We start from the raw sequence: 11,860 nt of genomic DNA, 5'->3' as shown, positions 1-11,860 counted from the left end.
TCCCACATTTGCAAATTTTCACAGCCTGTGTTGTGAAATTCTTTCCATCTCTTGGGCTTAACTCCTGAGTGGTATTAAAAAGGAGAAACAGTAAATTCCCCCGCTTTGACTGCACGCTGCTGTATCCCCTTCCGCTTCGAGGTCATTCTTCATTATTCTTCATGTATAGCCTGGGAGAAATCTGCGAGCTCAAGGCACATATTAATTGCCTTTTTATTTGAGCCGTTGAGCCTTTTTGGGAATTTTGGAAGTGGGATTTGCAATAACTGTATTATTGACATTGGTGCAGTGTTTTAGCTACCGTACCTGACAGCTGTATATAGACACTCTGACATTATTGAGGCTATTAACCTCACTGCCCACATTTTGTGAGTTTTATCGATTATACATTTGAACTAGGATAAACAAGTCATAACCATTGGGTCAAAGATGCTCAGCCTGACAGCTGCATTATCTAGCTAACACAGACCACTGGCTTCAGCTCCTGTAGCTGAATGAGTAGAGCATTGGGCTAAAAATGCAAAAGATATGGGTTCAGTTCCCAGAAAGCGCACACAAATTGTTACCTTTCTCTCTATGGTAAGACTATTCGGTTAAAAGCATCAGATTAATGAGTAAAATGTAAACAGATCTGAATGATGGTTTTAAAAGCTGTTTCATAGAACTGACAATGTCTGTCAGTTATAACTGTGCCTGTCTTCATAACCGGCCATTACCAAAAGGGGGCGATGTATGGCTCAGCAGATTAGGATTGTGCCTGTGATCAGAGGGTTACAGGTTCAAATCCCATTCATCTGTGGAGTGTTTTCACTGTTGGACCCTTAACCCCCAAATGCTCCAGGGACTAGCTGACCCTGCTGTGTCAGAAATGTCATTTTGCATCTGCAGAGGTAAGATGTAAATGGAATTTCAATCTGATGTAAACATCACTGAAGCCTTCACAGATGCAGGTCTGACATTAAACTCCTCAGAAAAATGTCACTCAAAGGACACCAAGCATTGCTTCAGTTTATTATTATTACTGTCATGGGGGGGGCACCTCAAAGCCACACACTGGGGAGCCTAGTTCCTCCACCCCTGCATCTGGAACAGCCTATCCATGTGTGCCTCCTCCTCCTCCTCCACACTCTTCCCTGTCTGTCAGGCCCTCTCTCACAATGTCTTTCTCTCTCTCTCTGTCTCTCCACCCTCCCTCTCTTTCTGTCTCTCTCTGCATACCCCCTCCCTCGTTTTTGCTACCCACCCCTCACCTACCTTCTCCCATCTCTCTATCTCCACCCCCCGCCCCACCCCCACCCTCCATACACACATCCATCTCTGTCTCTCTAATTTCTCTCTCCCTCACTCATGCTGAGAGCACGGTGTGATCTGTGTCACATAAGACCTCAGTACTGGGACTGGCTTACCAGTGAATTTCAATTAAACTCACTTTTACTAATTTACCTCACTCTCCAATTTAACGTCATAAAAACCCATCACTGAGAAGAGAATATTTCACATATTTAAATGATATTATAGTTAAGGGGAATGAAAATGTTAATGAAAAGCTAATTTAAAACAGTTTAATGAAGTTAGAATGTTAGTTCTGCAAATTCAACACTGATTGCCAATAGTCAGGAGCTGCATGGTACGTGTGTTTGATTTGTTAGGGTAAAATGTGCCTCATCATGTTTACAAATCTGAAATAAGTTCTCTTATTTCACCCAAGATCTGCTATTAAGTTACTTCTGCTTGACAGGATTAGAAAGTGGGCCAACTTGGAGCAAGCCAAGTGATAGACAGGAGGGTCACAGATTTTCTGCTCATCTGGTCGGTTTCATGCCTAATTTGTGTCATGATTGGTTTCTCCATCACATGCCACCAAAAGCTGAGCAGGAGGATACCCCCCCCCCCTCCAACTGGCTCATCTTCCATACCTAGGACACCGGTCAGTGTGGAAGTTTAACCTGGAGTTGAGGTGCAGTTCACTGTATCAACTATGAATGCTGAAAGGTATATAAAGATTTTATGTTCCCCTCCAGATGATGTCTATTTTAGGGAAAGCCTGGTGTATTTCAGCAGAACAATGAAAACCACATACTGCAGCTATTACAACAGCATGGCTTCGTCGGAGAAGAGTCCGCGTGCTGAATTGGCCTGCCTGCAGTCCAGATCTTTCACATATAAAGAACATTAGGTGTATCATTAAGCGAAAAATACGTCAAAGACGACCACAAACTCCTCAGGTATGAAAACCGATATCAGAAAAGAATGGGACCAAATCCGAACAACAAAACTCAATAAACTCATAACATTGATGCTCAGACGTCTTCAAAATGTTTTGAAAAGAAGAGGAGATGCTACACCATGGGAAACATGCCCCTATTCCAACTTTTTTGGGACCTGTAGCAGGCAACAAATTTGAAATGAGCTCATTTACTGGATAAAGGTGTACAATTTCCCAGTTTGAACATTTGCTATGTTATCTACGTTCTGTTGTGAATAAAATATTGACTCATGTGATCTGAATGTCTATTAGTTTTCATTTTAGTCAAATTTAAAGAATGTCCCAACTTTTCTGGAATTTGCGCTGTAGAACTTATCTAACAATAAAGTATGTCTAGGAAGTTGGTGGTGTTGTTGTGAGGCGTGTCTACAGAGCCAAGCCATTGCTGACAAATGCGATATGATTATTACACACACGCACATAGCAATGACAATGCTGAAACAATTTATCATTCAGTGCTTATGTTCTTATGTATTAAATAGGGAAAAACATGCATAAGGCAAATAAAATGCAGGCCAAAAATATTAAATCACTTCTTAATCACTGAGAGCTTTTGCTGCAATATGAAAAAAGATTTTTAAAAACACACCAGGGCCAGGACACAAACCCAAGGCTGTACAGGCAATAAATCTGGTATACTGTGGTGGGTGTGATGTGTATCCATCAATCCCACCGAGCCCAAAGGCAATATAAACAGTGATGGATCAGGAATGTACCAGTGCTTACAGCGTGATTAATATTTTTAACATAATAATAAATGTAATTACAGGTACAGTCCATTCATCCATCCATCCATTTTCCAAACCACATATCCTACTGGGTCGCGGGGGTCTGGAGTCTATCCTGGAAGCAATGGGCACGAGGCAGAGAACAACCCAGGATGGGGGGCCAGCCCATTGCAGGGCATACTCACACACCATTCACTCACACATGCACATGCACATCTATGGGCAATTTAGCAACTCCAATTGGCTTCAGCATGTTTTTGGATCGTGGGGGGAAACTGGAGTACCTCCACAACTCCACACACATGTGACCCAGGTGGAGACTCGAACCCAGGTCCCAGAGGTGTGAGGCAACAGTGCTAACCACTGCATCACCATGCCGCCCCTACAGGTACAGTCAATGTCACTAAATGTATTGCTGCCTTGGAAAGGATTCAACGTAGGGCTACAAGAATGATTCCTGGTCTTAGAGGAACGTCTTATGAGGAGTGTTAGCTGAGCTGAATCTGCTCGGCCTCGAGCAAAGGAGAATGGGGGTGAACATAATCCAGGTCTGGATGCTGTTCAGCCAAATGGCTATTTCAATATTACTTTAAATATTAGAACTCATGACCATGGTTAGAAATTAGTGGGAGAATATTTTAAAATAAATTTGAGAAAGCACTTCTTTACACAGCATGTAGATAGAATATGGAATATTCTTCCTGTTAGTGTAGCGTAAGCTAAAACCCTGGGTTCCTTTAAATCAGAGCTAGATAAGATTTGAACAACTCTGAGCTATTAGTTAATGTCTCCCCAAACGAGCTTGATGGGTCGAATGGCCTCCTCTTGTTTGTAAATTTCTTATGTTCTTATATTTATTGCAGCCTAATAGCTAATAGTTATTCTATTTTTGTCCTATACAAGGAGCATCATACAGGTATCATATTGTGACACTATTGATATTTTTGAGTTTTTAATATTATTATTGCTGTTATATGACTGACACAATAAATTCATAATGTAATATCAGTACAACTATCATATTTAGAAATAAAAGTATGAAGTTTGTGAGTTTTTGCACATGACCAGACGTGAGAGTTTAACCAATCACCTCTGGATCCACTGAATTTTGAGCTGCAGTGGTTCAAACTAACATGGTTCAGCATGTTAGTACTATGGTACTAACAAAGTACTATGGTTTTCGGAAACAGTCAAACTTCAGATGTTAGTTAGTTTGAGCTAACATAGTACGATGCATCGTTAATGCTAACTTCCGTCGTTGTATGGGAAACGCACCCCTGATTGGATTGTACCTCCTCCAATCAGATGGGGCACGTCCAGCTAATATGCTCCAAGCTCCACCCAATGGGCCGATGGGGGAAGTGTTAAAATACTCCATTGTCCAAGATGAGGTGAAAGGTCACCCATTTTATTTTATGATGACTATATTTATTCAGGAAATATGCAGCAGGAAATGTCAGGCAAGAGGATGAGAGGGCAAGACCAGGGGAAAAAAGTAAACTAATTACAGTATTGTGCCTTGATGGCACTATGGCAGTGAAAGGACGGACCAGATCAAATCCAGGGTCTTTGTTTCCGGTCTGGGTGTTTTTTGATTTTTAAACGGACCCAAATGCCATGCACAGCAGTAGTAAATCCTTTAATTAGCCAGTCGCTATGGCTTAAAAAAACACACACACAGAGTTTCCCCAAGAACAAAAGTAATTTCCGTCTTTGAATCAGGCCAAATCCGAGCTGCCCGCTCCTGCCTGGACCCTTGGAGCCCGAGGACCCTTGGGGCACTCAACGAGGGCCTTAAAAACATGGCCGATTTACATGCTAAATGGCGGCCTTCCGCCGCCACTGTTGTGCCTCGAGTGGGGCCAGCCGGCTCGGGGAGTCTGTCGAGGGGGGTGCTCAGATCAGGGCTGTGTAAACAGCTCCTCTCCTGGGGGGAGGGGGGGGGGCTGCGTGGGGTGGGGGACAGGTTGCAGGCAGAATGCTGTGAGGGGGCCAGTGGGGCTGTTTACACTGCAGATAATTGATGGGAGGAATGCAGCTCGCTTGCTCAGGGGTGAAGGGGGGGCTGGGCTGCTGGGCCGGGGGGGTGGGGGCACAGGTTCAACCAGTGGAAGCAGACCAGCAATTAACATCTACTTGATTTGTCCAACGCAGCCGGCTCTGCTTAACCCTTTGTGGTGAAAATTGCACAGGTTTTACCCAACAAGCTTCATTATCATCACTTACAAGATCTGAATATACTGTATAAAAAGGGAACTTCCTAAATGTTTTATTATTTTATTTTATTACTTTATGATAGATTAGAAAATGCAGTGTGTTGGCACTGTGTGCATAACAAAGATCCAAGAATTCAAATAAAGCATAGAATGATACCTAAAATGTCAAATTTGTCATTTAGTGAGCATGGCGAGCTGTACGTTCCCAGCCAATGAAGGGCTCGGAGAAATGCATCCAGGTTGGCATAGGGGCCCAATAAACTAGAAGCCTGGATTTAATGATAACCAGGTCACTTAATTGCGAGGAGCCACCTGTAACACACAGATCACATCCTCAGCCCCTGCAATGGCTTGCAGACAGATAGCTAATCTACAGTCACAGCGATTCTGATCTGTCAGTTTAATCAGGCCTCTTTTGCATAAAGCTGAGAGCAGACTGGCAGCGATTAAGGAATTAAGAGGGACTTGCCGGATTACTGTATATCATATGTCACGTTCTGTCTGTAAAGCCCAGGTGAAGCCTGGTCAGCTTAACCCCAGACATGTAACCCCACCCTGGCCCTATCTGCTCATCGTCACTCCCTCTGTACAACACTGCCTGTCTTTATGGGTGCAAATGGGCCGTAACACAATCTAACACATCGGGCACTTTACAGAACCAGGTGCCTTCATTAATTTATTGAGCTGATTACTCTCTGAAGCCCCTTAGGCAATCATGTTTACATACGTTCAAGTCTTTATTTCTGACTGGCTATCCCCAAGCTGAGGGCTATTTTGGTCCACTGTTAAAACAAGAAGCAAATCTTCCATATATATTTAACTCGAAACACTGAAATGTTATGGTTCAAGCTGGGATATAAAAAAAAGTTTTGCCCATATTATATAAGCATTATTATGTTATCAGACAGAATCTGTAATGTAATAATCAGGTTAAATATGTTCCTTAATAGTAGTAGAGAAGGACCTGGAGAATACACCCTTAATGTGACCTTAGACTGTTTTCTTGTCATGGCAAATTTTTGGCCTTCATTCTGTGGGCTAGAAAATTGGATTGATGGTTTATCAAGTCATTTCTGAAGCAGGTAATCCATTGTTTGTTCTCTTATAGCAGAAATTGTGGTACACCGTACATATATAAAGTATATATCATCACTGTATCTCAGAAGCGATGAAAAAACACATTTTCCCAGAACCAGCTTTACAAAATAAACCTAAAACGACGTAATGAGACAACCTTAGTACCATAAATAGGAACCTATCTTTACACAGCCGTCAGTGAATGGTATAAATATTTTTAATGAACTTACGTGGATTACTTGTGCTTGATATTCACAATTAAGAATGATGGTAGTTAGTTAGCTATCTAGTGGTCAACATAAATTGTTCAAATTTGTGGTATAAAGTAATCCATATCATGAATACAAATGGTCACTTAGTACAAACACACATACTAGTTAAATAGATATATCTTTTCATTGGTCAATTAGATGTTAAATGCTATCAGCAGACAGAGGAGAATGGGCATATTCCATCTATATTAAAAAGTTATGATCCTTAAAAATTGAACATACCTGGTTTTCATTAAACTGTAATAATATGTAAACACGCTTGATATTTTCAGTTTTAGTCGTTGACATCGACTTGCCCCATTATAAATGCTGGATGAATATGATTTATTTCACATTAGTACCAAACAGTGACAGAAAATTAAAAATACCATCCACCAAATCACAGGTAGTCTTGTTCAGATATAGATTAGATATGACCAAGCAGCTAATGTTATAATTTAAATTGTCACTGTTCCTGTTAAATAATCTAATCTCCGTGTTGGTCTTCATTTATTACAGTCATTGGGGTTCATTCAGCAAGAGCCTGTACTGTACAAGTACAGCCTGGATGGAATTATGAGTATGAGTATCTGAGTATCCGTGCATCGCAATCTCTATATTATCCTGCATTCCAAGTAGGTGGATTAAATTCTGTAATTTACTCAAGCGTAGCTCAGCAAAGTTAATCATACATATACTGTTATTACTGTTCCGCTGCAAGGCTGTCATTCATAATTCTTAACCTTTTACACAGTGCCATGTTTTATGGGAGAGGTGCAGGTTAAGTGCTTAGCTCAGGGGGCAGATGATGTGGTAGCACATGAAATATGCAGCTCCATGTACAGCTCTTTAGTAACGCTGGACGTAGGAGTGCTGGAGGTACCTCGGCACTTTTTAGCGCCCTAAGCTCAAAACACCTTCTCGCCCCTATGCAGATCTGTCCAGATGTCATGGGAAGAACACGAAAAAGAACAGGCACGGTATCCTTCACTGGACCTGTTCTGCCTTGGATATCCTCTTGGTCCCAAGTACAGTCCCAAACTGTCTGGGTAATAGCTCAAACAGTTCTGAAAACTCCCAGTGTGTCACCAAAAGCAGTACTATGGTAATATTCTGTTTATCAGATGTCTGCTAGTGGAAATTCCACAAGGATACAATTTTTAAAACGCTCCGCGATGGATGGGCTCTAGGACAGAAGCCAGATGGAGTTACTAGATAATGAAATATACATGTATATTTAAGATGCAGTGTAGAAATTAATCAAATGTAAAAGATGAATGTTCTGTTTAATTATAGGGGGTTGTTGTACATGTAAGATTTGTACTTCTTAGAAAGATATCCAAAACCCTTGAGTAAAAATACAACCATAGTTTGATATGATTGAGATAATCACAATGTTATAAGATGGAAGTCAATGCAACGCTGTCCCAGTGTGAGTTAAGATGATTTTTTTTTAGCCCCAATTCATGTAATGCTGACAAACAGACAATACAAAGACAAAGAATGCATTCAGCTCCAGCCTAACAGGATAGCCTTGCATTGCACACCTTAATTAAATTACAGGTGGTTGATCTTGTGTCTGTTAGTAACTGTCCCGCATTTTAATATCTACCAATTAGCAAACTTGCAAGCTTGTCTTTGCGAGGCCACGTTGTCCCTCAGACTAATTCGGGATTTTCCCAACCGGAGTGCCAATAGGAAAGAGATCCTCATATTTGTACAGACCCACAAACGTGAAAAAGGCAATTAAATGCAAATGGCCTTATTAAGGGCCGGCCCCCTTAAAAAGTGAACAATGCAGCCCTTCAGTGGAAACAGATGTCTCGTTCTTTAACAGGGAAACATGTCAAAATGCACATCTAGGCTTTCTTCCCAAAGCCGTCACGAGCCTCATAAGGGCCCTGTTCGGCAATTAAATGAAATTGACATTTATACTGGAGTGCTCGTCTCATGCCGATCGACTCACGCGGGACGCCTCTGTCACTGACATTTGTACGTTTTTTTTGTAATATTTCAGCGAGGCTGGGATATTTATTTATTTACGAGCACCGTCAATATTCATGGTGACAACAAGCACAAAAAAACTTAGGGAAGTCTTTCAAAATTTCCTCTAAGAAGAAAGTTCTTAAAACGATGAAACAAACAAAATAAAAAAACAAAACTGAAAGTACAGAGGGGAAAAAGTTTCGGAAACGTGGTACCGCCTACTAACGCTAAAAATCAAGCACATACTATAGCATAATGTATCCTAAATTTTCAGGGATGTCCATTAATAAAAATGCACTTGATAATGTAATTTCTAATTGTAGTTTTTAGAAACTTACCTTCTGTTTGCTGTTTTTCATTTTCATAAATCATATTAACCTGTCATCCAGAGTCAGAGTCAGAGTCAGCTGCCCCCCCAGCTGCCCTCACCCCTGGTTAGTCCTTGTTCTCCTTCTTTTGCTACATCTGATCAATTGATTCTGTAAATCAGTCCCTTTCTTACCTGTATCAGGTGTGCAGGGTGCAGATGTAGAGGCAGGAAAGATACTGTGTACTGGAGCAGGAGAGAGTTACAAATCCTAATGACATGAACGAACACTAATGACATGAACTAATCCTAATGACATATGCGAATGCTAATAACATGATTGAATACAATGAACGTTTTCTAATGACATAAACGTTTCCTAACGACATGAACAAATCCAAATTCATTCCTTTACCTACTAAGGAGATGTACAGCCTCTAATTAATATGAGAGTTATTTCTTTGTTCAAAAAAATATAAGCATTTAATGCAATATAATGAACAATATGCATTAAACATAACATACTGCATTTGAAATCAGTAATAAAACATAATGTTTATTTGAAATTCCTGAATAAAAGTCGATGAGACCTTCAGAGACATCACACTGGTGGCTAGCAATGTTAATGTGAAATGAAACGCACGTTAGACCTGTTTGCTGGTCTAATGCATTCGCATGAGCTGCTAGCAATCCCACACAGAGATAAGAGCTGATGCAAATGTGTTTTCCATTCCATTTTATGTTTCAGCTCAAGCCATTACACTTAGCTCAAGGTCAAACCTGAACTCCATATTAATGTCTCACAGGCACACGTTTCCAGTCACCTCTCGGTGGGCGGTGATTAGCGACACGCTAACGAATCGAGCCGGCAGCAATGACCCGGGGTGGTGGCCGTGCGTAAGTCCCCGAGCGACAGCACAAGGTCATCTTCACACATTGCAGGTGAATAATGCACAGATTTTCAATGGTTGGCCTCAAAAGCCCTCATTTTAATAAGAAATACACTGAACAACACAGCCGTACTGCTATAACGTGTAGGCAGAAATCTGGTCTCACTCCCAAATGTTAGGGTTAAGCTTGTTGTTCTGACCCAAAAGCATAAGCGCTAACCTGCCTTTGATAGGCAACTCCCTTTGTTCAAGAAAAAATGGGGGTTTTACTCACTCCCACCCGCCCCCTGAAAGACAGACGCCTATGTTGGTGGTCTAGGCTCTGTGACATCACCGAGAAGTCCTATAATCTAAAGGGGCGTCACATATTCCTAACTAATTATGGGAGAAATTAGGCTCCTAAACACACAGTGGGTGGGATCGTTGCGAGCTGTCAATCACCACCCCTTGTAACTATATGGGAACCAATTAAGTAACCATTGGGAAGTGGTTTACAGCCATCAGTGACGGACAGGGCACAATAACTCTGCCGGCTGAGTGTTTGAGAGCCACCCTTCTGCCGTCGCTATATTTAAACGCCATGACTACCAACTGAGATATGAGTTTTAATTTAACGGGAGAAAAAGCCCAGTAAACGGAATCAGATGGCAAATTGATGCCCAAAGTGAAGTGACAGGCCTTTCAAAAGTTTTCCGTGTTCAACAGCGTCCCTCATTCGCCAAACCGACATTTTACTCACATTTATTTAGATGCAACTTACAGCGTAATCACAACGTGAATATAACTGAACTCTTTAACATTAGTAGTTCGCATTTTCGCTCTTCTGCTTCGATTTTTCAGTACAATACGGACGAACGGCAGCCTTTAAAGAAGCCCAAAACCAAAACGTGAAATTAAAGCGCACACTGTCCACAAACTGGTGAGTGTGTAAGATGACAAAGTCGGAAAGTTATATTTAGAAATAAGTGGATCTATTAAACCGCAGGATGGTGAGGCCACAGCTGGACCCGGAGAGCAACAACAAACCGTAACTTACTTTAGCAGCTGGGACGAGGGAAAAGCTGGGAACTTTTGGTCGCATTTCGGATCTGACGGCATCGCCGTTTACTGTAACCTCAGCTTCAACATTACCGAAAAAAATAAATCTATATAAAGGTTACATGCCAACAAAAATATTTATAAAAGTATTATTCTTTTACTTTCATATATGCCGCCTAAAATAACCGTTGAATTTTCAGAAGGAGACCAGCACATAAATCATTGGCATAGGATAAATTCTTCCAGATTTAAAAGGGCTGGCAGTGGTTACAATGAAAGATAATGAAACTGTCACTGAAACTGTGACTTATTTAAGCGCCTTAAAATTGGTGAAGAAATATTCGGGGGGTTGAGATGCCTGACCCAGGACAGAAGGCTCAGGAAAGACGTCTCGGGGGGGCAGCCGGGTAACAGTAAAGCTGTCTCACCCCCCACAGCAATCCACGTGTTACGTTCATTATACACCTATACAGTATCTGCACTTACATTTTATACCCCACCGCAGATTCAGAGGAAGTTTTCCGGACGGTGTGATCCCTGCCTTCCGTGTAAAGACCGGGACCAGCTGCAGGAAACCGTAGCCGCTTATTAACGTGTTTAGGAAACGGGGGCTACTTTGGTGCCTTCAATAAAACCACATCATACCTCGCTGAGTGACAGCAGTTTTATAATGTTTTTTCTACAATGATGCCCTCCCTATAGCGACGACGCTAAATCCCCACGTCGCCGAAGTCGCACGCTGTCAAAAGCAGGAATCGGCAAAGCCCGCTGACGGATGAATTCTTTCTTTCTGCACCGTTTCACGTTACGAAAACATGCAATTAACTATCTGTGAAGATATTTGGACCTTTTCCCTAGCAAATTCCAAATACAGAGTAGAATTCCTATTTAAGAAGGTTTTGAACCCACACAAAATACCCGTTTTTATTCACCTTCTGCCGTTTCACCATGCAAACGCCAAGAAGGGATCGAACAAACACCGATCATCTATGTTTCAGAAGTTTGCACTGAAATGTGTTTTAATGTCTAAGAGGGAAACATCGCACGTCATATATTTTAAGAGACTCCGGGAGTTTACCTAAGCCTCCGGCTAATTCTTTC

The sequence above is a fragment of the Brienomyrus brachyistius genome, chromosome 1 (assembly GCF_023856365.1).
Source record: "Brienomyrus brachyistius isolate T26 chromosome 1, BBRACH_0.4, whole genome shotgun sequence".
NCBI lineage: Eukaryota > Metazoa > Chordata > Actinopteri > Osteoglossiformes > Mormyridae > Brienomyrus > Brienomyrus brachyistius.
This window is presented reverse-complemented; position numbering follows the sequence as displayed.